General features: G+C 38.8%; 1 non-coding gene across 1 annotated transcript; it reads right to left on the reverse strand.

Annotated features, from left to right (window-relative positions):
* Positions 1-12,168: 12,168 nt before the first annotated feature.
* Positions 12,169-12,275, reverse strand: LOC127077936 (small nucleolar RNA R71). The gene has a single exon (XR_007787695.1). It is a non-coding gene; the product is annotated as a small nucleolar RNA R71 (small nucleolar RNA).
* Between the last annotated feature and the right edge of the window lie 14,628 nt (positions 12,276-26,903).

Below are 26,903 nucleotides of genomic sequence, written 5' to 3' on the forward strand. Positions count from 1 at the left end.
CAACTATGGATGGTGAAGTGTTCACGCGTCCTGTGAACGCCGATGCAGTCAAGAAATACTTCACCTAAAAAAAAGACAGCTCGCTAAGTTGAAAACCCAAAAGGGAGGCTTAGGCAAAAATGAGTGTCTCGGTGGATTGAAAACCCGAAAGGGAGACTTAGGCAAAAATGAGTGTCTCGGTGGATTGAAAACCCGAAAGGGCGGTCCAGGAAAAAGTTAGAGATATAAAACAGAAGAATTATCTCGATAAATTGAATACCCCACCTCGGGGCAATTTATGAAAAAATTAGGGATTATGGCAAGTAACTGCAAGTTGTTGATCTCCAATCTTGAAGACTTTCTTGAGCATAATGTTTGGTTCTGATTCAGCTTCAACCAAAGCCAAGAGCACAATGGATATCAAAATTGGTAGAAGGATTAGTGATCAATGTATTCGATGTAGCCTTTTTCCATGTAAATTACCATTTTTCAACTTTTGTAAAGATCTATGGAGTCTTGTCATTTACAGACTACCATCCTATTAAATAAAGTTGAGCTTTTTATCCAATTGTTTCTACTCTTATTTATTCAGCTAAATAGAATTAAATTTTATTGTGATCATTTTGAAATCAAATTTTTAAAATAAAAAACATGTTTTCTTAAATAATAAAAGCAATTACTTTTTAAAGAGCAATCGATTTCAGGAATATCCACAGCGGTCTGAGAACAGGTAAGCCCTAAAATGTGAAGCATTATTGGTTTTATCCCCAAGCAGTTGGTGCGATCTTTGTTTCTTCCCCAACAGCATTTCAGCCTCTCCAACCGAGTTTTGTTGGTTTCCCCAACTGAGTTTGTAATTGCCTCCCTCGAGTTGTAGGCGCGTTATAGCAGCAGGTTGCATAGATTCAGCAAATTTTGTTTCCCGTCAAGTCACCAGCGGAGTTATCCCTGACCCCTGTTAGCCTTGATTCTTGAGCATTATTTTCGATCCTCTACAAGGTTGTCTCCCATTTGATATGGTGTTGACCTAAAATTCCCCGCAGAGTTGATATTGTAGATTTTCGGTAAACCTTTTCCTTTTCCCCAGCCAGGGTTGAGCCTTTGAGGTAGATGATCCTTGTCTATTCCTTTGCAACTTTTTCTCCCCAGTTGATTCCCTCCTATTAAGATTGGCTGAGTGTTGTATTGATGATTCAGATCAGTGACATTTGTATCCTTTGTGATTGTTTTGTCAGCATAATCATCACATATATACATATACATTCATAGATTTCATCATTGCATTAATAATGCACTTTCTGATTCATTGTTTCTCTGATCCTCTGCTATGATGGTATCCTTTCCCCCCACGCAGATTCGGTATGCCTGTCATCTTTCAATTGTAGAGTGTCAGCCTCTTAAGCAGAAAGAATTTAACCTTTCTCATTCCCCACTGAGTTATTTCCTCGTGGATGATCATTATTTTAGCTTCCTCCCCAGTTGATTATCTGGATGGAATCATTCCCCCTGAGTTATATCCTCATTGGGTTGAGTCTTTGATTGACCATTTCTTTCTAGATCTTACCTAGATAGATGCTTTTGGTCCCCTGAGAGTCTATTACCCAGTAACTGGTAATATTCTTCTCAATTTGCAAGTATTTCACTTCTGCCCCAATACCCGACAAAAGTAACCTTTTTCTCCCCAGCGGATTCGATTTCACGTCTCCCAGGAAGTTTATCCTTGATATGTTCATCTTAACCGATGACGGATACTCTTTCCCTTCTGAGTTTATCCTTGATATGTTCATCTTGACTGATGACGAATATTCTCGTTGTGGTATTCTACCCAGTAAAAAGGTAGTTGTAATCCCTATTTTGTTCCCTAGAAGGTTAATCCTTGATATGTTCATCCTAACCGATGACGGATTTCCTCTTCTTTGCAGTTTTCTACCCAGTAATCGGTAGTTATAAATCCTGCTTCCCCTTAGAGCCTATCCTTGATATGTTCACTTTAATCAGTGAAGGATATTCTCTTTCTTTGTGGTCTTCTGCCCAGTAACTGGTAGTTGTAAATCCTATTTGATTTGGTTCTTTCCTCAGCGAGTCATCCTTGATATGTTTACCCTAACCGGTGACGGATGTCCTCTCTGACAGATTATGTTATATCCTTACCCAGTAACTGGTAGTGGAAAATATACTTCTGTTACTCCTGTGTTGAAGATCATTTCTTCCCTAGTTGAGTTTGAGTGTGTATTTCCCAGTGAGATCTTCGCTCCCTGCTTGGTTCGAGTATTTCGGATTTGTTCTGATCTACCTGTTTCCTCTGCAGATTTTCCTTTTATCCCCCGGTCGAGTCTTGTTGGTGTAAGCCCTAGAGGCCAATACTTTTGGTACTTGTATAGAATTATTTATTAATAATAAAAGGCTTTTTCTTTATTATGTTTGTTTAGTAAAGTCCCTAGAATAGTTAGTCCGTTTAATGTATCAAGTGTGACTTAATCATGAGATCCCATTAAACATAAGGACTCTTCTTAAAGTATCTGTAGTCGAGCTTTATTGTGAAATGGGATAACATTAGAGCATTAAGACTATTATGTATATAGACTGATGATCACATATCATAGATCATGGATAAGGAGTTATCAAGTCTTAAACATAGGTATGAATATTAAGAGTAATATTTATACTCGATTGACCCGCTATGAGAATACTATATAGAATGTTATGCAAAGTATCATAAGTTATTCTCGTGGTGATAATGGTGTATACCATCCTTCGACCTGAAACCACTATGGACCCTAGATGTAGAGTCGAGTGCCTTATTGTTGATCAAACATTGTCCATAACTGGATGACCATAAAGACAATTGATGGGTACTCAACGAAGCATGCTGGGGGACATGAGTGATGTAGATGGAATTTGCCCATCCTGCGTAACAGGATAAATGTCTACGGGCCCAATATTGAACTGGGCAAGGATGACATGGTCTATGCCTTGTGTTCAATATAGACATAAGGGAAAAAGGGTAATTGTACACATAAGTATTATCACAAAAAAGGATTTGTCAAATCACATGACATTTTCGTGTCTTCGGTAGCAGTGTTGTGTTGCTAGATACCGCTCACTGTTTATTATGTAAAATACGTGATTTAATATAATTGCCAATACCGTGAAAACCTACAGGGTCACACACAAAAGGACAGATTGATGAGAGATAGAATAGCTAAGGAACACCGTAAGGTACGGTGCACTTAAGTGAATTGTAGAACATCGTAAGGTACATTGTACTTAAGTAGAATACGAAATATGGTAAGCTACCATGCGCTTAAGTGATTTTGGCATATTATAAGATATGGGCCACATACACTTAAATGGGTTTTTTAGCTTGCAGCCCACACAAGTGTTTCTATAAATAGAACCCTTGTGCAGATACATTTATGCAGTTGTAATTTCGTTTCTCTCTCTCTCTCTCACTCAAAGCCTTCATTTGTAGCAATTAGCACTGAGATCGAAGGAATCCGTTCGTATGGACTGAGTAGAGGCGTTGTCACCATTCAACGTTCGTGATCGCTCCATAGATCTGTATCAAAGGTTTCAATCGCCATAAGAGGTAATGATTCTATCACTGATCATGCTCATTTGTAAGGATCACTAAAGGAGAATTTTTAAATTCCGCTGCATTTTGGATCGCTCTTCTCCTTCAGTGGTATCAGAGCCACTTACGAAACCATGCATCTGATAGTTGTTTATTCTCTATATTTTTTTTATTAATACGATTAAAAGATAGAATGAATCAAAGAATAAACAAGTAATTAAATTTGGCATCATGTGTGTATGATTTGGATGATTGATGTTGACTATGCTTCGGAATCCGACGTTAGTATGGTGAAGTAGTGATACATCGATCGTCCATAGGTTATGCAATTGAGATCGATCAAGTTATATATATGATATAAGTAATCCTTATGCAAAATACGGTATATATGATATATTGTTTCTGTTTCGTTCATTCAAACACTTAATGGTTGTTTTCCTTTGAGCGATCAACGGTCATTTGCTTCTTGATCCGACATTAGTATGGTGAAGCAATGACATGTTGATCAATTATACTAAATTAACAATCGAGGTGTGTTTGACGGTCTGAAATTGGTGCATTAGGGTTCATGACGGGACAATGGTTGTGTTGTCAAAGAGTTATGCGATTAGGGTTGTGACTGGGCAAGAGTTGTGCTTTAAAGTATCAAGTGTTTATGTGAAAAATGACGTTGATTTCAAATGAATTGTTCATTAAAATTTTGTCTGAGCGGTCAAATGAGTTGTGCTTTAAAGTATCGAGTGTTGTGCTTTAAAATTTTATCTGACCGGGCAGCGGAACCCCCGACTAACTCTGCGTAGTGTGATTGGTCGCCAAAATTTAATTTGGTTTTAATTAATTAACATAATTTAAATTAATAATAATAATGTGTTTATTATTATTGTCTTGTGGTGATCGGTTATTACCTTAGTTTTCCTTTATTTTGTTTTGGGATTTTAAAATATGACCTGCGTGTCGTGCCTCTCTCTTAATCTCTTAATGTAACTTCTTTTCTCATCTCACTCCCTCGTATGTAAAACGAGTTTCTTTTATGTAATGTAATGTTATGAAGAAAGAGAAGAATACAATATCAAAGGAGGACAACCTTGAATATCTTGCTTGGAGAAGCTTAGATTGTTATTAGGTTAGCTTAGGTTCTCTCATTGGCTTGGGAGAACAATTGCGCTAGGGGCCATAACTATTTTATTATGTATGTTGATGCATGTGAATGTATGTTGATGCATGTGAGAGACGATTTATATGATAAATAAGCCGGTGAGATCAGAATAATTGCAAATTCCCTCAAATTAAATATTAAGTTTATGCTTTACAAGTTTTAGCACTCATCAAGACTAGTATCGAATAATGTAGGTTTCGCCTACGCGAGGTGTATGTTCTATATTAGTAAGGTGCGATGGGATAGTTGTAATATCCAATTGCTAAAACAATGGGTCAAACTTAATTAAACAAATTATAATAAGATTATATATGTTTAGAAGCAATCGTTGGAAATGATCCATATGATGGATTGGAATAAGGAGTTATTCACCCAACTAAAATATTCGAGAGTTGTATTAGATACAATTGGAAGGAGTTCCTACCTAAATAACCTAGTTTTGTGTAATCCGCTTACGCGGACTTAAAACAAAGTGAAGTGTGGATCTCGACCCACTAGAAAATCTTCCAACGAGATATTCCGAATCAAATGGTGAGGGTCATTTGTTTTGAGTAAAATAGTGGGAGCATATTTAATTAAAGGCCTAATAAAATATGTTATTGATACTTATATTTTCATTATTTTCATGTAGATTACCATGACAACAAACACCTCTAACAACATTTTACGATCAATCCTTGATAAGGAAAAATTGTCTGGGACAAATTTTCTGGATTGGCACCGAAATCTGAGGATTGTCCTCAAACATGATAGCGACATGAGAACATGGTAGCGTTCGATATGATCGAACACCTGAAGATGCTCTATCAAGAGCATGCAAGGCATGAAAGGTTTGAAGTTTCAAAAGCCCTTTTTCAAGGAAAGTTAGCTGAGGGAGCCCCTGTAGGTCCCCATGTGCTCAAGATGATTGGGTATGTGGAGAACCTTGAGAGGTTGGGTTTTCCCCTCGGAAAGGAACTTGCGATTGATTTGATCTTGCAATCGTTTTCAGATAGATTCAGTCAATTTGTCCTTAATTTCAATATGAATGATATGGACAAATCTCTTCCTGAACTGCTAGCCATGTTAAGAACTGCTGAGCAGAATCTGAAGTCAAAAGGGAAGTCCATTCTGATGAACGGAAATGGAAAGAGATAGAATAAAAGACCCACCAAGCAGGGTGATAAAGGGAAAGGCAAGGAAGTTGCCAAACCCAAACCCACTGCTCCTGCTTTGAAGCCTAGTGGAGGCATAGCAAAGGAAGGCACCTACTTCCATTGCGGTAAGACCGGACACTGGAAGAGAAACTGCCCAAAGTACCTGGAAGATAAGAAGAGTGGAGTAGAGACTTCAACTTCAGGTATTTTTGTTATTGAAATTAATTTATCTACTTCTGCATCATGGGTATTAGATACTGAATGCGGTTCTCATATTTGTACCAATGTGCGGGGGCTAAAAAGGAGTAGAGATTTGGCAAAAGGTGAAGTTGACCTACGAGTTGGCAATGGAGCAAAGGTTGCTGCTTTAGCCGTAGGAACTTATGTATTGACTTTACCTAGTAGTTTAATAATTCAGTTAGAGAACTGTTATTATGTACCTGCAATTAGCAAGAATATTATTTTCGTTTCTTGTTTAGACAAGTTTGGTTTTTCATTTATAATAAATAATAATTATTGCTCCATTTATTTGAATGATATATTTTATGCTACTGCACAAATGAATAATGGACTATATGTCCTTGATCTTGAAATGCCTATTTATAACATTATTACTAAAAGGATGAAACCTAATGAGTCAAATCCAACTTACCTTTGGCATTGTCGATTAGGCCACATAAATGAGAAACGCATTTCCAAACTCCATAAAGATGGACTCTTGGACTCTTTTGATTATGAATCATATGAGACATGCAGATCTTGTTTAATTGGAAAGATGACAAAGTCTTCATTCACAAGAAAAGATGAAAGAGCTAATGATCTTTTGGCCCTCATACATACTGATGTATGTGGACCACTGAACATACTAGCCAGAGGAGGTTTTCAGTACTTCATCACATTTACTGATGATTTCAGTAGATATGGTTATGTGTATTTAATGAAACATAGATTATAGTCCTTTGAAAAGTTAAAGGAATTCAAGAATGAAGTACAAAACCAACTAGGTAAGAATATTAAAACTCTTCGATCAGATCGAGGTGGTGAGTATTTAAGCCTAGATTTTGATGACCATCTGAAAGAGTGTGGGATCCTATCCCAACTTACTCCTCCTGGAACACCCCAATGGAAAGGTGTATCTAAGAGAAGAAATCGAACCTTGTTAGACATGGTCTGATCCATGATGAGTCACGCCGATCTTCCAAACTTCTTTTGGGGACATGCACTATTGACAGCAGCTTACACACTTAACCGTGTTCCATCCAAAAAGGTTGAGAAGACACCATATGAGATATGGAGTGGTAAGAAACCACATATGTCTTACATGAAGATTTGGGGTTGCGAAGTTTATGTGAAACGACAAATTTCAACTAAGCTTGAGCCCAAATCTGACAAATGCTTATTTGTGGGGTATCCTAAAGAAACAAGAGGGTATTACTTCTATAATCCTTCCGAGGGCAAAGTGTTTGTCGTTCGAACTGGAGTTTTCCTAGAAAAGGATTTTATTTCCAAAGGAATAAATGAGAGGAAAGTAGAGCTTGAAGAAATTCAAGAATCACAAAGAATCGATACACCTATGGAGGAATTAGAGCAGGAAACACAAGTAGTTATGGAAGAGCAACTTGCTCAAGTAGAACAAGACCAACGTAGGTCAAGCAGGATACCTCACCTACCTGAGAGATATGGATATCTCATAATTGATCAAGGTGATGTACTACACATGGATCAAGATGAGCCTGTGACCTACCAAGAGGCCATAACTGGTCCCGAGTCTGAGAAGTGGCTAGAAGCCATGAAATCTGAAATGGATTCCATGTACACAAACCAAGTTTGGACCTTGGTAGAGCCTCCTGTAGGAGTTAACCCTATAGGATGCAAGTGGGTCTTCAAAAAGAAGACCAACATTGATGGTAAGGTACATACCTATAAGGCAAGACTGGTTGTAAAAGGATATAAACAAATTCATGGGGTTGACTATGATGAAACCTTTTCACCAGTTGCAATGCTTAAATCTGTTTGGATTTTACTTGATATCGCTACATATCATGATTATGAAATATGGCAGATGGATGTCAAAATTGTTTTCCTTAATGGGAATCTTCTTGAGGATGTGTACATGACACAGCCTGAAGGATTTGACATACCATAAGAAGCCCGAAAGATATGTAAGTTACAAAGATCAATCTATGGATTGAAGCAAGCTTCCAGAAGATGGAATCTTCATTTTGATGAAACAGTAAAATAATATGGATTCATCAAGAACAAAGATGAGCCTTGTGTCTACAAGAAGGTTAGCGTGAGCATGGTCGTTTTCCTGGTATTATATGTAGATGACATATTACTTATTGGAAACGATGTCCATACCCTACAATAAGTAAAATCTTGGTTGGGGAAATGTTTTTCTATGAAGGACCTAGGTGAAGCAGCCTATATATTAGGAATCAGGATCTATAGAGATAGATCACAAAAACTGCTTGGCCTAAGTCAGAGTACATACATAGACAAAGTATTGAGATGCTTTAAAATGCATGATTCCAAGAAAGGATTCATACCTATGCAACATGGCTTATGTCTATCAAAAAAACAATCCCCTTCAACTAAGGAAGAAAGGGATCGCATGAATAAGACTCCATATCCATCTGCAATAGGATCTAACATGTATGCCATGTTATGTACTCGACCAGATGTCTCGTATGCTTTAAGTGCAACGAGTAGGTACCAATATGATCCCGGTGATGCTCATTGGGTAGCTGTCAAGAATATCCTTAAGTATTTGAGAAGGACTAAGGACTCATTCTTGATATATGGAGGTCAAGAAGAGCTTTATAATTGGATACACCGATGCTAGCTTCCAGACATATAAGGATGACTTTAGATCGCAATCTGGTTATATGTTTTGCTTAAACAGTGGCGCTGTGAGCTGGAAAAGTTCAAAGCAAGACACGGTTGTTGATTCTACAACCGAGGTCGAGTATATTATTGCCTCAAGTGTAGCAAAGGAATTTGTTTGGATCAAAAAGTTCATTAGTGAACTTGGCATAGTTCCTAGCATTATGGATCCCATTGATCTCTATTGTGATAACAATGGTGCTATCGCACAAGCTAAGGAGCCTAGATCGCACCAACGATCCAAATACATACTTAGGTGTTACCACCTCATTCGAGAGATAATAGATAGAGGAGATGTGAAATATGCAGAGTACCTACACTTGACAATATTGCTGACCCACTGACAAAGCCTATTGCGCAGCAGAAGCATGATGGCCATACTAGATCTATGGACATTAGGGGTATGCCTGATTGGCTCTAGTGCTAGTGGGAGATTGTTGGTGTAAGCCCTAGAGGCCAATACTTTAGGTACTTGTATCAGATTATTTATTAATAATAAAAGGCTTTTTCTTTATTATGTTTGTTTAATAAAGTCCCTAGAATAGCTAGTCTGTTTAATGTATCAAGTGTGACTTAATAATGAGATCCCATTAAACATAAGGACACTATTCTTAAAGTATCCGTAGTCGAGCGTTATTGTGAAATGGGATAACATTACAGCATTAAGATTATTATGTATATAGACTGATGATCACATCTCATGGATCATGGATAAGGAGTTATCAAGTCTTAAACATAGGTATGAATATTAAGAGTAATATTTATACTGGATTGACCCGCTATGAGAATACTATATATAATGTTATGCAAAGTGTCATAAGTTATTCTCATGGTGATAATGGTGTATACCACCCTTCAACCTGAAACCACTATGGACCCTAGATGTAGAGTCGAGTGCCTTATTGCTGATCAAACGTTATCCATAACTGGATGACCATAAAGACAGTTGATGGGTACTCCACGAAGCATGCTGAGGGACATGAGCGACCTAGATGGAATTTGCATATCCTGTATAGCAGAATAAATGTCTACGGGCCCAATATGAAGTGGTCAAGGATGACACGATCTATGCCTTGTGTTCAATATAGACATAAGGGCAAAAGGGTAATTGTACACATAAGTATTATCACAAAAAAGGATTTGTTAGATCACATGACATTTTCGTGTCTTGGGTAGCAGTGATGTGTTGTGATAACGCAAAAATACATCAGATATTTGCCTTGATTTACACTCAAAAATCATACCACTTTAATTAATATTCTGATTATTTCGCAAGTATTTGAGTTGTTTTTGCAGGTATTTAAATCTCCAATAATTAATGAGAAAAATGTAAAAAAGGAAGAAAAAGAAGAAGAAACAAATGAAAAAGCACAGAAAAAAAGCAGAAAACCAGAATGCAGAATTTGCTGATGTGACGACTGTCACAAGCTGCATGACGACCGGCACGGCCCAGCCTGTGACGACCGTCACAGGCCCATGACGAGCGTCACACAGCCAGATTTTACGCTTTGAAACAGTCAATCAGAGGCACCCAAACGTGCCTAAATTCACTCCAACAGAATGGCTCCCCCGTGGACTCCTCATTCAACCAGTCTTCCTTAATTTTCTCAACTACCAAGACCTACCAAAGCAATATATAAAGGACATAAGTTGGAAAAATTGGGGACGCTTACACTTACGCTCTGCAATTGATTTTTTTACAGCATTCTAGCTTTTAGTTATTTTTCTTTTCAGCAACTTTATTTCTGTTGCCTTAGTTCATTTACCATTCTTTTTAGAATTCTCGTTTTCCCTTTTCCTTCCTGTTTTCCAGTTAGCCATAGTAGCAGTTTCCTACACTAGGGAACTACTACACTTTATTTAGTTTAGTAAACAATTGTATTGAAGAAGCAGAATCCTACCGACTTGTGGAGGACTGCTCAAGTACTCCAAGATTCGTCGTACTTTGTTAATCCAGTTGCCAGGTTTTTATTCAATTATTATTATTGCCCAGTTATTATTATAATTATGTTGGTTACAATGGTAATCTGTTTATGCTCTGTGTTTGCTCTATTTAACATGTCCGGCTAAATTACTGGTATCGGTATGTAGCAATTTAATTAGATGGGATTTAATAATAATCGGTGAAAACTCTTTTTCTCAAGCAAACTTTTAGGCTGAAGTTTTTAATTTAAATTTAATTAACTTTGTCACAAAAGTGAGAAGCTATTTAATACGATTTTGCCACGAGAGTGGGAAATTAAATAAGGTGAGAACCAACAATCGCGAGAGCGTGAGGCTCGAGCTGGATAGTAAAAATTAGGCATTGAGTTTAAAAACAGCGAGAGCACTTTAAAAGCAATTAGAACTTATTTATTTTCAAAAAGTAATTTTAACTTCAAATGGGACAGCGAGAGCGTACATTCTGACTTAAAACTATAGGCCGAATCAACAATCACGAGAGTGTGAGATAAAGTCTTTTAAATAAATATTTTCTACTGAAAGATATTTGGCATTTAAATTATTCACCGGTGACTTATCGAATCCCTGAAGATTAATGCGTTGCATACTGATTCCTTCCATCAATTCTTTCTTAAAACTAAATTTCTCCTAGATTTAACATTCTGCACCCGAACTTCTATTAATCATTCCCTTAGCTAAACATAGTGACGTTAGTAACACTAGTTTGACCATAGGTCCCTGTGGGATCAATATCTTTTAAAACTAAAACGATTGGACTGTGCACTTGCAGTCAAGTACCCGATAGACTATATTTTATATATAGTCACAACAAGCATCAAGTTTTTGGCGCCGTTGTCGGGGACCTGTTTTAGTCAAATAGTGCGATTCTTTCGTTGCACGGTATAGACTAAGGTAAAAATAAAAACTAATTTACTCTCCCTTATTTCCCTGATTGTATGCCAAGTACTCGCTCACAAGGCGATAACTTAGCACCACCAGTCCAAGAATTAGAGCGTTTCTTATACGTAAGACGCCGAATACAAGAATATCAACAAAAGTATGATATTCCCGATATCTTCTCTCCTACTAAACCAGAAGAAAAACCAATCGTGGCTGAAGAAGGACCACAGAATCGTCCTCTTAAATTATACGCTACCCCATCCCAACAAGAACCTCACAACAGCATTGCTGCCCCCGCTATCAATCGAAACGATTTCAAGCTGAAGCCCTCATTATTATCAGTCGTCCAACAACATCAATTTTCTGGAAATCCTACGGATGATCCTAATGAACACCTTACCAAGTTTGTGCAGTACGCAGACACTGTAAAGGTGAATGGTGTATCTCAAGATGCGATAAGACTGCGCCTCTTTCCTTTCTCACTAAGAGACAGAGCTTGGGCTTGGTTGCAATCCTTGCCCTCCAACTCCTTTACAACATGGGAAGAATTGAAGAATGTTTTCTTATCCCGATATTTTCCGCCGAGAAAAACTGCTATGCTGAGAGCTCAAATCAACGGATTCCGACAAAAAGATGTAGAATCTCTCGACGAAGCGTGGGAGAGATACAAGGACATGATGAGGATATGTCCACATCACGGTCTCGAAGATTGGGTGATCATTCACACATTTTACAATGGGCTTCTGTATAACACAAGACTGACAGTAGAAGCTGCCGCGGGCGGTGAACTTATGGACAAGCCATACAACGAAGCCTATCAACTCATTGAATACATGGCCCAAAACCATTGCCAATGGGGAGGTGAAAGGACTCCAGCAGAAAAGTCCCAAACAAAGAGTGGAATGTACGAAATCATTAGTCTTGACCATGTTCATGCCAAGGTAGATGCCCTTGTTCAAAAATTAGACAACTTGACTATACCACCCGCAGCCACCGTGGCTGCTGTAACTCCAAACTGTGAGTTATGTGGAAACCCTGGACACACTGCACAAGAATGTCAAATATTAGCAGGAGTCCCAACCGATCAAGTAAACTACGCACAAGGAAATCCCTATTCAAATACCTACAACCCAGGCTGGAAAAACCATCCTAATTTTTCGTATAAGAATAACAACGCCCTGTATGCACCTGGCCAAGCACCAGTTGTTCCGCCTGGATATCAAAAGCCAGCTAATAATGCTCCTAACATGCCTAGGAAGTCGAACCTTGAATTAATGATGGAAAGTTTCATAGCTACCCAAGCTCAAACAAACAAAGACTTCTTGAACCAAAACATACATACTAGCGAGCAACTTAAACAACTAGTGAGCAAAGTAGACTCCTTAGCCACCCACAATAAAATGCTTGAAACACAGATTTCACAAGTGGCTCAACAACAAGCATCTACAGCCGCTCCTGCTGGAACATTTCCTAGACATCCGCAACCTAATCCAAAAGGACATGAAAATGCCGTTGTACTGAGGAGTGGAAAAGAAATAGACGGACCCGTAGATCCAAGACTCCAAAACCCTGCCATGTACCAAAAACCAGACAAAACCTCAACTGAGCAGGTGAATGAACCAAAGGAAATAGAAGATAATACCCGAGAGGCATAAGAGAAAGGAAAACCTTATGTGCCTCCGCCTCCTTATAAACCACCCATTTTGTATCCTCAAAGACTTGCAAGTTCTAAAACTACGAGTCAATTTAGGAAATTTGTTGAACTTCTGAAGCAACTAAACATTACAATACCCTTTACAGAAGCCATCACACAAATGCCCTCCTATTCCAAACTTCTTAAGGAGATCCTATCCAATAAGAAAAAGATTGAGGATAACGAAACAGTTACACTTACTGTCGAGTGTAGCGCAATAATCCAGAATAACATGCCTCCCAAACTAAAAGACCCAGATAGTTTTTCCATACCCTGTGTCATTGGAAAATTCGTCATAGACAAAGCTCTATGCGATCTAGGATCCAGCATTAGTGTAATGCCCTTAACCATCTGTAAAAGGCTCAGTATGGGAGAACTAAGACCAACCAAGATGTCTGTTCAATTAGCTGACCGCTCGATCAAATATCATGTCGGTATACTAGAGAATGTCCCCGTACGTGTAGGACAATTTTACATTCCTACAGAATTCATAATCATGGACATCAAAGAAGATGTCAGTACACCTATCATACTAGGAAGGCCATTCTTGGCTACCGCCGGAGCCATAATAGACGTAAAGAGAGGTAAGCTAACATTCGAAGTTGGAGAGGAAAAGGTTGAATTCATCTTGACCCAATTCTTACAAGCGCCAGCTATAGACGACACCTATTATCTACTTGATGTCATAGACGAATGCGTGAGAGAGATGGAGATGCAAGAAACCACATACTCTGATATAATGAAAATCCAAATCCCTCCAATCTTTGAAGACGATAATTGGCATGAACCATACCAAAATGAAAGTCTAAGCGAATGCTTAGCACTTACACCCAACCACATGCCATGCCCAAAGAAACCTGAGTTGGAATTAAAAGCACTACCAAAGAACCTAAGATACGAATTCCTAGACACTGAATTGAAAAGACCAGTAATAGTCAACGTTGACTTGGGACAGATGGAAGCTGAAAAGTTACTAGATGTCTTAAGAAAATATCCAACTGCGTTAGGATATAACATCGCCGATCTAAAAGGAATAAGTCCTTCTATCTGTATGCATCGCATTATGCTGGAGGAAGATTGTAAAACCTCTAGAGAACACCAGAGAAGGATCAACCCAATACTAAGTACGGTAGCCAAGGATGAAGTAAAGAAGCTACTATATGATGGAATCATATACCCGATCTCTGATAGTCAATGGGTTAGCCCCGTTCATGTAGTACCCAAAAAATGGGGTGTTACAGTCGTTAAGAACGAGAAGGGCGAATCTATAGCACAAAGAGTTGTTACCGGAAGTAGAATGTGCATCGACTATAGAAAACTAAACAAAGCCACTCGGAAAGATCATTTCCCTCTACCCTTCATCGACCAAATGCTTGAACGATTGGCTGAGCATTCTCACTTCTGCTATCTAGACAGTTATTCAGGATTCTTTCAAATTCCGATCCATCCTGACGACCAAGAAAAGACTACCTTCACATGCCCTTATGGTACATTCGCTTACCGACGAATGCCATTTGGATTATGCAACGCTCCCGCAACATTTCAAAGATGCATGATGGCAATCTTCGCTGATTTTATAGACGACGTCATGAAAGTCTTTATGGACGAGTTTTCTGTTTGTGGGCAGAGTTTTGAAGGATGTCTATCAAACCTTAAAATGGTACTCGAAAGATGCATGAAAGTAAACCTCGTTTTAAACTGGGAGAAATGCCATTTCATGGTTCAACAAGGAATCGTGTTAGGTCACGTGGTATCTGATAGAGGAATTGAAGTAGACAAAGCTAAGATCGAAATCATAGAGAACCTTCAACCTCCAAAAACCGTTCGAGAAATACGAAGCTTTTTAGAACACGTCGATTTCTACCGACGTTTTATCCAAGATTTCTCGAAAATTACCAAGCCACTTACGGGTTTATTAATGAAAGATGCTGATTTTATATTTGATGAAAAATGTTTAACAGCGTTCAACCAATTGAAAACATCTTTAATCACCGCACCCATAATGCAACCACCTGACTGGAGATTACCTTTCGAAATCATGTGTGATGCGAGTGATTACGCAGTAGGCGCAGTACTAGGACAAAGAAAGGATAAGAAGCTTCATGCCATTTACTATGCAAGTAGAACACTAGATCCAGCCCAAATGAACTACGCCACCACTGAGAAAGAACTTCTAGCCGTCGTGTTCGCTTTGGACAAATTCCGTTCCTACCTGGTAGGGGCGAAAATTATCATCTATACCGACCACACCGCTATTAGATATCTGCTAAGTAAGAAGGATGCCAAACCAAGACTTTTAAGATGGATCCTGCTCTTACAAGAATTTGACTTAGAGATAAAAGATAAGAAAGGTACTGAAAACGTAGTAGCGGACCACTTATCACGAATCGAAGGGGATAAACTTGAACAAATTCCAATTAATGATGATTTCCCTTACGAACGACTCATAGCCCAAATGGAAAGCGATATGTATGAACTAACATTAAACGATACAAAAAAATAGAAGAATCCGTGGAAGAAATACATGTGAATGCAACTCTGCCATGGTATGCTGATTTTGTCAACTACCTAGCTGTTGGAGTACTTCCACCGGACCTATCTTACCAACAAAAGAAGAAATTATTTCATGATCTAAAACAATACTACTGGGATGAACCTCTGCTTTTCAAAAGAGGTACCGACGGTATTTTCCGTCGATGTGTTCCTGAGGATGAAATAGATGATATAATCTCTCATTGCCATTCCGCTCCCTATGGAGGGCATGCAAGTACCTCAAAGACCTGCACTAAGATCCAACAATCGGGCCTCTTTTGGCCCACTCTATGGAAAGATGTCCATAACGCGGTTATAAGATGCGACCGCTGCCAACGCACTGGCAACATCTCAAGACGCGATGAAATGCCACAAACAGGAATCTTAGAAGTAGAAGTCTTCGATGTATGGGGGATTGACTTCATGGGACCATTCCCAGCTTCTTTTGGTAATAATTACATACTCGTTGCGGTCGACTATGTTTCAAAATGGATCGAGGTTGTAGCTTCTCCGACAAATGACACACGAGTAGTGATTAAGTTGTTCAAGAACATCATCTTTCCTAGATTCGGTGTGCCAAAACTAGTCGTTAGTGACGGTGGCTCCCACTTCATATCAAATATCTTTGGAAAACTTCTTCTAAAGTATAGAGTTCGACACCGTGTAGCAACACCTTATCACCCACAAACTAGCGGGCAAGTCGAAGTCTCGAATCGAGAAATCAAACAAATTCTAGAAAAGACTGTAGGAATATCCAGAAAAGACTGGTCAACTAAACTAAACGAAGCTCTATGGGCCTATAGGACAGCTTACAAAACCCCAATAGGAACCACACCCTTTAAACTAGTCTATGGTAAATCATGTCATCTCCCTGTGGAATTAGAACACAAAGCATATTGGACAATTAAGACCCTAAATATAAAATATACTTCCGCATGCGAGAAACAAATTCTGGACATTCACGAATTGGAAGAACTGAGAATGGACGCTTATGAGAATTCCAGAATATACAAAGAGCGAACCAAAAGATGGCACGACAGGCGTATATCTAGGAAGGAGTTTAATGTCAGTGACATAGTGCTACTATTCAATTCAAGACTTAAACTTTTTCCAGGAAAACTTAAATCTAGGTGGTCCGGCCCTTTCGAAATCACCAAAGTCCTCAAAAGCGGTGCGATAGAAATCAAAGGTCGGAATAGTGAACCTTTTATAGTAAACGGGCAGCGATTAAAAAATTATCATAATATTGAAAATAGAGACTATTCAAACAGTCTCAGACTCATAGAGCTGCCTGCTCAACCCCAAACCTAGTACATCGCGACGCTACTGTCGAACTTACGACATTAAACAAAGTGCTTAGTGGGAGACAACCCACCCCTTTTTATTTGTTATCTTTGTTACAAACTATTTTCCTTCTTTGATTTTCTTCTTTATTTTTGCTCCCCTCTTCTTGATTCTATGCAGTCATTCTTGTTGGTTCTAGTTACTAACTTAGAAATATTGGATACTGATAAACAGGAAAATTACTAACTAGTTAGTTACTTACTTTCATCATGCAACAAGTAGATACAGTTTTCAGAGGCAGAGTTCAGAGAAGGCGGTATGATTATCTAGCTCGGAAGGATATGGCATTATCGATTTATTATGATGGACCTACCATGGATAAGTTAGGTATCCGAGATAGCACCCTATTTATGTTTAACCAGCTAGGGTGGGAGAATGCAGCTATTAAGAGACGGTTTGTCACTTACCGTGAACTAACCTTAGAATTCCTTAGCTCCCTAGTTTACAACCCAGAGCATGGTTACGAACTTAACAAAGGGTTTATATCCTTTAGGCTGTTTAGCATGGACTTCACCTATAACCGTAGAGACCTTGCTGACCTCCTAGGATTTCCTAGTGGCCCTTTCGTTTTTACTACCCGCCAGGAGGAACTAATCGATGACATCGACCTAGATGACTTTTGGGGTAGCTTAAGTGGAGACTCAAACCCTAACCCGAATGAGATGCACTCACAAATGATCCATAACCCTGCTATTCGCTACTTCCATAAAATACTAGCCCACACCCTATTTGGTAAGGAAGAGAACATCACCATAGTGTCCCACGATGAACTTTTCATCTTGCTATGTGTCGATCAAGGTCGACATGTCAATGTCGTGACATTCATGATGGAGAGATTCGTTCACCTTGCTAAGAACAATCGTACCCCAATAATAATAGGTGGCCTAGTAACCATGATAGCAGACGCCATCGAACTTTGACGCCCACTTTACGAGCATGTACCATTTGGAAACATCCGACCCATGGATATCGAATTTTGCTTTAACCGTAGAATCATAGGAAACCTTGGGCCGGATACTTTTGATTATCTAATCAATAACGAAGTGGTCCGACTATTTACCTTGCCTAACCATGAGAGAACGAGTGTTCACAACCGTAATATCTGGCTTTATGACTTAGATGAACATCCAATTGATCCACCTTCACCTCCCGAGACACCGCCTAAATATGAGTATATCAATGACCCTATCCATGTTGAAGAATCTGACCCTGAAACACCTCCCAACTACTATAACGTAGATGAACCGGAACCTCCGTCATATGCTAATAATCTTGCCATGCTTTTTACCCGTCTGAATGATTTCCAAGCTGACATCACAACTGTGAAAGAAGAGATAAAGATCATGCGCTTTGATATCTTAGGCCAGATGGATATAGTCGTCGAGCAGTTTCATCACCTGAACCAAGCTGTAGCTGCATTGGGACAGAACCGTGGCTAATTCTACTGACCACTGATTTCTCCTACTCGCACTAAGCAATGGGGACACTGCTATGTTTTATGTGGGGAGGGAGCACATTTATTTTATTGCTTTTGTTTATTGCTCTTTTTTTCGTTATTATATTACATTTAATCTATTAATTTAATAACATTGTTATTCATTTATTTATGTTTCTTTATTTATTTATTTATTTATTCTTCTATATCTATTTATTTATTTATGCTTTTAAAAATTCAATTGCTCTGTTATCATATTATACTGTTATCATACTGTATTAAACTGCTGCAACATTTATTGAAAAATTGAAGAAAACATTGCAAACCAGCGTGTGACGACCGTCACATATAATGTGACGCCCATCTCACAGACGTGACGACCGTCACGGATCTACCACGATCGTCACACGGCATGCAAATGACCGTACGAACATCTGACTGTTGCAGACGACCGTTACGCACCCGTTGCGTGTGACGACCATCACACCCCTGTGACGACCGTCACGGAATCCAGAGAGCACGCCTATAAATGCAGGCGTTTTTCCTCTCTTCTTCCTCATCAATCATCCTACTCATACCATTCTTCTCTACATTATTCAATTCTTCACATCTTTTAAGCGAGAAGCGTGTAACTCGCAATATCCTTCTCACCCACCAACACCAAAAGTTCCATAAATCTCACCAATGGCCCGTCAAGAAAGAGCTACTCCCGACCTCTCAACCGTCGTATTCAGAAATGGAGAAGTCGGCGAATACCAAAGAGACAACTACCTCAAGTTCTACCAACGCTCAGTTCAAGCTACGAGGTATTTTGATAATGAATGCCTGACGGAGCTAGGGCTGTTGGATGGCGTGGAGTGGATGCTGACAAACTCCAGCTTGACGCAACTGTGTACCACACCGCAACCAACCTACGAAGCGCTGACCCTAGAATTCCTGAATTCCTACTCCTATATTACACCCCCTGGTGCAACTCAGTTTCTCACCGGAGTCGCCACATTTAGAATGTTCGGCACCGAGTATTCCCTAAACCAAACTTAGATAGCGCGAATGCTTGGTTTCTGACATGGAGAAGGAGTTCACTGTTGTATCCCTGACGGATGGTCAGAGGTAGCATTCCAAGTTTGGCATAACCTCACCAACATGAATGCCACGAGTTGGGATACGCTTAACGCAACATACATTCACAACCCAGCCATTAGATATTTCCACTGATTCCTAGGGCACACAGTTTTTGGAAGAGTCAGCAATCATAAGGTAAACTCCAAGGAACTTTTCCTTCTTCACTGTGTGTTTACCCCAATTGTGTTCAATGTCACTCCTTTCCTACTAGCCAACATCCAGGCTGCGTGCATGAGAGGTAGCCAGGCGTTTTGTTTTGGGGGAATCATCACCTCCATAGCATTAGGCCTGAATCTGGGAGATAGGCTAGCCAACTTACCAGCCTTTCCAGTCGAGTTCCTCGACATCGACTACTGTCGCGCTTCACACCTGATCAAGGCCAGAGACGAAGGGAAGTACCATCTTGTTGTCAAAAACAAGATAGCTCGAAGCATCATCATGCCCAACAGGAACCGTACATATCCGAAAAATATGGCGAATTGGATTTTTGATCTAGATGCCCCCGAGGCAAATGAAGGAAATCCTGGTAATGGAGCAGATGAAGTCGATGAGGAGCTTGATTGTGGCATGCCACAGCCACCTCAGGAGTACGCTGCAGAGACATCTTCTCGAGGACAGCGAAGAGGCGATCGAAGACCCGCCACCATGGAAAACATCTACGTCAAGATGCTGAGACACAACCAGAGGATGGAAGAACGCCAGACGGAAATGATGCAAGCGATCCAGCAAATACAGCGGGATCAGCACGATTATGCAAACTGGCATGATCAGGGGATGGCGGAGATTTTAGACCAGATGAGTGCCCTGACTTATCGCGTAGATGCCATCTAGGAGTACACTCAGCATGTGGGATTGGATCCTACCCAGCGAGGGAGAGGTGAGCGTGCAAGAGCAAGAGCCAGAGCACGCAGAAGCCAACAGCGAAACGACGAGTAGTGACTTTTGTTTCTTTCTTTTTATTCTGTATACTGTCGCATTGAGGACAATGCATTGATTAAATATGGGAGGAGATCCTTATCACTCCTCTACTTGTTTCTATTGTTAGTATTTTCAGCCAATACAATTTTTTTTTGTCCTTATCAATCATTTATACATAATTTGGCATAACAAAAAATTTCCTTAAGATTAAATGCATATCCTACAAGTATATAGGTTGTCTTACAGAGGTTTTGCTAGGAAAACTGAGAAAGATCTAACAAGATTGATACTGTCCCGACACCTTAGATCCCCCACTTCTACGAGATCAGTTTGAATAACCATTATACTGATACCTTAAGTCTCCATTCTAGATTAACCCCTAGTAGTTTATACTAGCAGTCAGCACCGTCTCAAGCGCAAACCATGTGAAGAGCCGATGAATATAAGTGTTTGATGCCTACAAATCAAGAAATTCCTTCATACTTTTGCTATCAAGAAATTGATAAACGAACCATACAAAAGGTTGCAAAGATATACAAAAAGAAGGAACAGAAACCCCAGCTGGTTGGTTCAGAGGTACCTGGTACTGGACTCGGTAGGGCGAACTACGATTCGATCCCCCACAACCTTCAAAAAGGGGATATATAAAGGGGTACCACACTAGTGTACCAGACCCCGTGCTAAGAAAAGGATCAAAGTCACTAACCGGCTACTTCACTAAGTGTGTACGGAGGCAAAGGGCTTAATGTGATTGCGCTAGAATGAAACCGGGTGAAATAGGAACGAGAGACACTAGATTGAGCTATAATAGCATGATTCGAACTGGCTTGTGCAAAGGAAAGATCTATGCTAATGCTTAATGCCCGTGTCATCACTGTATCTTTAGTGTTTTACTTGAATATCGGCCACCTTAACAATCCACCTAACAACCACGTACGAATGGGTAATGTATTCGCGTTTAACTTTGTTTTCAAAATTTTATTTGCTTGAGGACAAGCAAAGATTCAAGTTTAGGGGAGTTTGATAACACGAAAATACATCAGATATTTGCCTTGATTTACACTCAAACATCATACCACTTTAATTAATATTCTGATTATTTCGCAAGTATTCGAGTTGTTTTTGTAGGTATTTAAATCTCCAAGCATTAATGAGAAAAATGTAGAAAAGGAAGAAAAAGAAGAAGAAACAGATGAGAAAGCACAAAAAAAAAGCAGAAAACCAGAATGCAGAATTTGCTGATATGACGACCGTCACAAGCTGCATGACGACCGGCACGGCCCAGCCTGTGACGACCGTCACAGGCCCATGACGAGCGTCACACGGCCAGATTTTACGCTTTGAAACAGTCAATCAGAGGCACCCAAACGTGCCTAAATTCTCTCCAACAGAATGGCTCCCCCGTGGACTCCTCATTCAACCAGTCTTCCTTAATTTTCTCAACTACCAAGACCTACCAAAGCAATATATAAAGGACATAAGTTGGAAAATTTGGGGACGCTTACACTTACGCTCTGCAATTGATTTTTTTTACAGTATTCTAGCTTTTAGTTATTTTTCTTTTCAGCAACTTTGTTTCTGTTGCCTTAGTTCATTTACCATTCTTTTTAGAATTCCCGTTTTCCCTTTTCCTTCCCGTTTTCCAGTTAGCCATAGTAGTAGTTTTCTACACTGGGGAACTACTACACTTTATTTAATTTAGTAAGCAATTGTGTTGAAGAAGCAGAATCCTACCGACTTGTGGAGGACTGCTCAAGTACTCCAAGATTCGACGTACTCTGTTAATCCAATTGCCAGGTTTTTATTCAATTATTATTATTATTGCCCAGTTATTATTATAATTATGTTGGTTGCAATGGTAATCTGTTTATGCTCTGTGTTTTCTCTATTTAACATGTCCGGCTAAATTACCGGTATCGGTATGTAGAAATTTAATTAGATGGGATTTAATAATAATCGGTGAAAACTCTTTTTCTCAAACAATCTTTTAGGCTGAAATTTTTAATTTAAATTTAATTAACTTTGTCACAAAAGTGAGAAGCTATTTAATGCGATTTTGCCACGAGAGTGGGAAATTAACTAAGGTGAGAACCAACAATCGCAAGAGCGTGAGGCTCGAGCTGGATAGTAAAAATTAGGCATTGAGTTTAAAAACAGCGAGAGCACTTTAAAAGCAATTAAAACTTATTTATTTTCAAAAAGTAATTTTAACTTCAAATGGGACAGCGAGAGCGTACATTCTGACTTAAAACTATAGGCCGAATCAACAATCACGAGAGTGTGAGATAAAGTCTTTTAAATAAATATTTTCTACTGAAAGATATTTGGCATTTAAACTATTCACCGGTGACTTATCGAATCCCTGACGATTAATGTGTTGCATACTGATTCCTTCCATCAATTCTTTCTTAAAACTAAATTTCTCCTAGATTTAACATTCTGCACCCGAACTTCTATTAATCATTCCCTTAACTAAACATAGTGACGTTAGGAACACTAGTTTGACCATAGGTCCCAGTGGGATCGATATCTTTTAAAACTAAAACGACTGGACTATGCACTTGCAGTCAAGTACCTGATAAACCATATTTTATACATAGTCACGACAAGCATCATGTTGCTAGATACCGCTCACTATTTATTATGTTAAATACGTGATTTAATATAATTGCCAATGTCGCGAAAACCTACATAGTCACACACAACATGATGGATTGATGAGAGATAGAGTAACTAAGGAACACCGTAAGGTACGATGCACTTAAGTGAATTGTAGAACATCGTAAGGTACATGTACTTAAGTAGAATACGAAATATGGTAAGGTATCATACGCTTAAGTGATTTTGGCATATTATAAGATATGGGTCACATACACTTAAGTGAGATTTTTAGCTTGCAACCCACACAAGTGGTTATATAAATAGAACTCTTGTGCATATCCATTTGTGCAGTTGTAATTTCGTTTCTCTCTCTCACTCAAAGCCTTCATTCGTAGCAGCTAGCACTGAGATTGAAGGAATCCGTTCGTGTGGACTGAGTAGAGGCGTTGTCACCATTCAATGTTTGTGATCGCTCCGTAGATCTGCATCAAAGGTTTCAATCGCCACAAGAGGTAACGATTCTATCACTGGTCATGATCGCTTCGTTTCTCTCTCTCTCTCTCACTCAAAGCCTTCATTCGTAGCAGCTAGCACTGAGATTGAAGGAATTCGTTCGTGTGGACTGAGTAGAGGCGTTGTCACCATTCAATGTTCGTGATCGCTCCGTAGATCTGCATCAAAGGTTTCAATCGCCACAAGAGGTAACGATTTTATCACTGGTCATGCCCATTTGTAAGGATCACTAAAGAAGAATTTTTAAATTCCGCTGCGTTTTGGATCGCTCTTCTCCTTAAAGTCTTTCCATTGATTTATTTTCATCGAATCCCTTATGTCCCCCAGCAGTCTTAAGTCGTAGTCTGGCCTACGAACAGCCTTTTACCCCTCAAGAGTCTTTGTCTCCCCAGTGAGTTTTCCATACGGAATGCAATATACTCCTGCGGACTTTCGGTCTCTCCGGATTCTTTTCCTTTGTGGCAACATTTTCCCCACAGAGATATTTTTAACATTCATATGCATCATAAGGTCTCTTAGGGACCAAAATTTGTTTCTATATGTTGTTATTTAAGTCCATTCTACTAAGTCGATGCGAAGATTTTAACCTTCATCTCCTCAGCTAGAACGTCCTTAAATAAGGGCAGCTGTAAGACCCTAATTTTGACCCTAAGATCCCTCATGTCATCTCATCATATGCATTGACATTGGGATCACACCTTGGCATCCTCCTTACCCCTCATTCATTGGGTTTTCATTGGGAGAGATCACCAAGCACAATTTGATTGTATCATACTTTGTTTTTATCATTTACTAACCAAAATACCAAAAATATGTCAATGTATAATTTAACTCTTTTGTAGGTAGTGGGTATGCTCACCTATGTTCTATCAAGCTCATATCTAGGGTTTAAGACCCTCAATGCAATGAGCTTAATCAAGAAGATCCACATTGTCCCTAAGTATCATATATGGATCCCCATGATCTTCACATGATATTTTGATCAAGAGATCATTAAGAGTTTGGAGTTTGTTTGCCTTGGAAACCCTAATGCATTTTGGTATCTTATGTGACTTCTTCAACAAGTTTCTCCACCAATTGATCAAATATTTCAAGGGATACTTCACATTGCATCATATTATGCATATATGATCCTCTATGAGTACCAAAAGTCAAGATAATATCAAGCTAGCAAGTTGGTTCATGGTGGTTGATGAGAGAAAGTCAACTGGTCAAAACTGGGGTTCCCTAGACCCTATCTCCTACAATTTTTGTCATATGAAAATGATTCCAAGAGAAACGTTACTCTAAATTACATTCCAAACAACTTTCATGTTGAGGTAAAGAGCTAGTTTTTCTTGGAAAGACATTGTTTATGGTGAAAGATTATAGGTCATTTTGCCTAAACCCTAGTTTGGAGGTCAACTTCCCAAAACCATAACTTGATCAATTTTTATAAGATGAAATCCATTAAAATTTAATGATCAAATTCAAGATGTCTACTTCAACTTTTATGTTTGGAGGAAGTTCAAATTCAACTTGCAAATGCATGTTCCAAGAGGAAATATTATAGGTCATTTTGGGCAAATACCATTGAACAAGTGATTTTCCTCAACTTCTAAAATGCATAAATTCTTCATTCAAAATCCAAATGAGGTACAATTTGTGACTAAATTGAATGTATTTGAAAGATATACAAATTTTATGAAGGAACCTTTCTCATTTGAGGTCCATAGAAAAAGTTATTCAAGGTGGAAGAAGTGAACATATGGCTTGGTACTTAGAATTTTTTTTGATATGTTTGATTTTCCAAACTTACACCTCAAAATTCATCATGATCCAAGCTTCAAATGAAAAAGTGTTAAACATAAATGTTGTTCCTCTTGATCTAACCCTTCCAAAAAGTCTGAAATCATTTCATTTGGACAAAGTATGAGGCACTTGTGTATGGGTTAAAGTTGAAGGACCATTTGGATGATTTCAAGTTCCACTTTTCATACACAAATGCATGGCTTGACAACATGATTTCAACATGGCTTAGACTTAATTTTGGACCTAAGTGCATCACTTGATGGGCCTATCACACGCCCATGCAAGAATGTAAGAGAGATTTTCAAACTTTTGCCAAAAATGGAAGTGTGCAATTATCAATCTCATGGCCTATAAATAAGACCTCTCTTGCTCATAAATAAGGACCGCATGTCCAAGCTTTGATTCAGCAATCCCTAACCCTCACCATTAAAGGATAAGCATGAAGATTTTCTTTGAAAAACAAGTTTCAAATCTCCAATTGTTTTGAGATTGAAACTCCAAGAGTCCATCCCTTTCCTTGATCCATTTTCATTCCATCAAGCATCTGAAGCAAGGCTAAGCATAATTGAGAGCAAGATCGTGTCAATCTGAAGCTCTATTGAAGGTGAATTTTCAGAATTTTCATCTCTTCAATTCTCACTCAACTCTTCAATATTCTTATTGATTTTTGGTTGTCTGAAGTCCTACCAATGTAGGCAACAAGATTGAGTTGCTTTGAGATCAAATCGAAGCAACTCAGTTCATGATCCTCAAAATTCAAATCCCTGTATCTTTTTTTATACTTGGAATTGGATAAAATTAAGGCCAAATTCGAGCTCTTGAGCATTTTTCCTTCAAAATAGTGTACTCACTTTCCATTTTTCTTTATGTTTTGGTTGGTCCAGTCTGGTAACCCTCACCGGAGAAGATGACCGGAGCTAGGGCTCCGGTGGTGTGTTGGCTTGTCCAGAGCCATCTGATCTGAGTCCCAGGATCTAATCTCACGTGTCCATTGTGATTACCATGTGTGTGGAACATTTGACTGAAGACCACATGGAACGCGCGTTTTGGACCATTTGATCTACCACCTCAATTAATGAGGGAGATCAGATGGTCCACGTATTTTTGAATTTCTGATTTTTTATTTTAATTGCTTTATTTTCATTAATTCATATTAATTTCATTATTGATCCAAAAAATATGGGACTTTCACCAAAAACAATCAAATATTTTCCTCTTCCATTTTCTGAATTAATATTATTTTTTGGATCAATATTGATATTTTTCATGATTTAATTGTTTTTGTGCATATTTTTAACTGTTTAAAAATACTTTTGACTTTCCAAAAATTATGAAATTTTTTGTCCAAGGTCCTTTGACCTTCATTGACCTAGGATAAATCT

This window comes from Lathyrus oleraceus, chromosome 4 (genome assembly GCF_024323335.1).
Source record: "Lathyrus oleraceus cultivar Zhongwan6 chromosome 4, CAAS_Psat_ZW6_1.0, whole genome shotgun sequence".
NCBI lineage: Eukaryota > Viridiplantae > Streptophyta > Magnoliopsida > Fabales > Fabaceae > Lathyrus > Lathyrus oleraceus.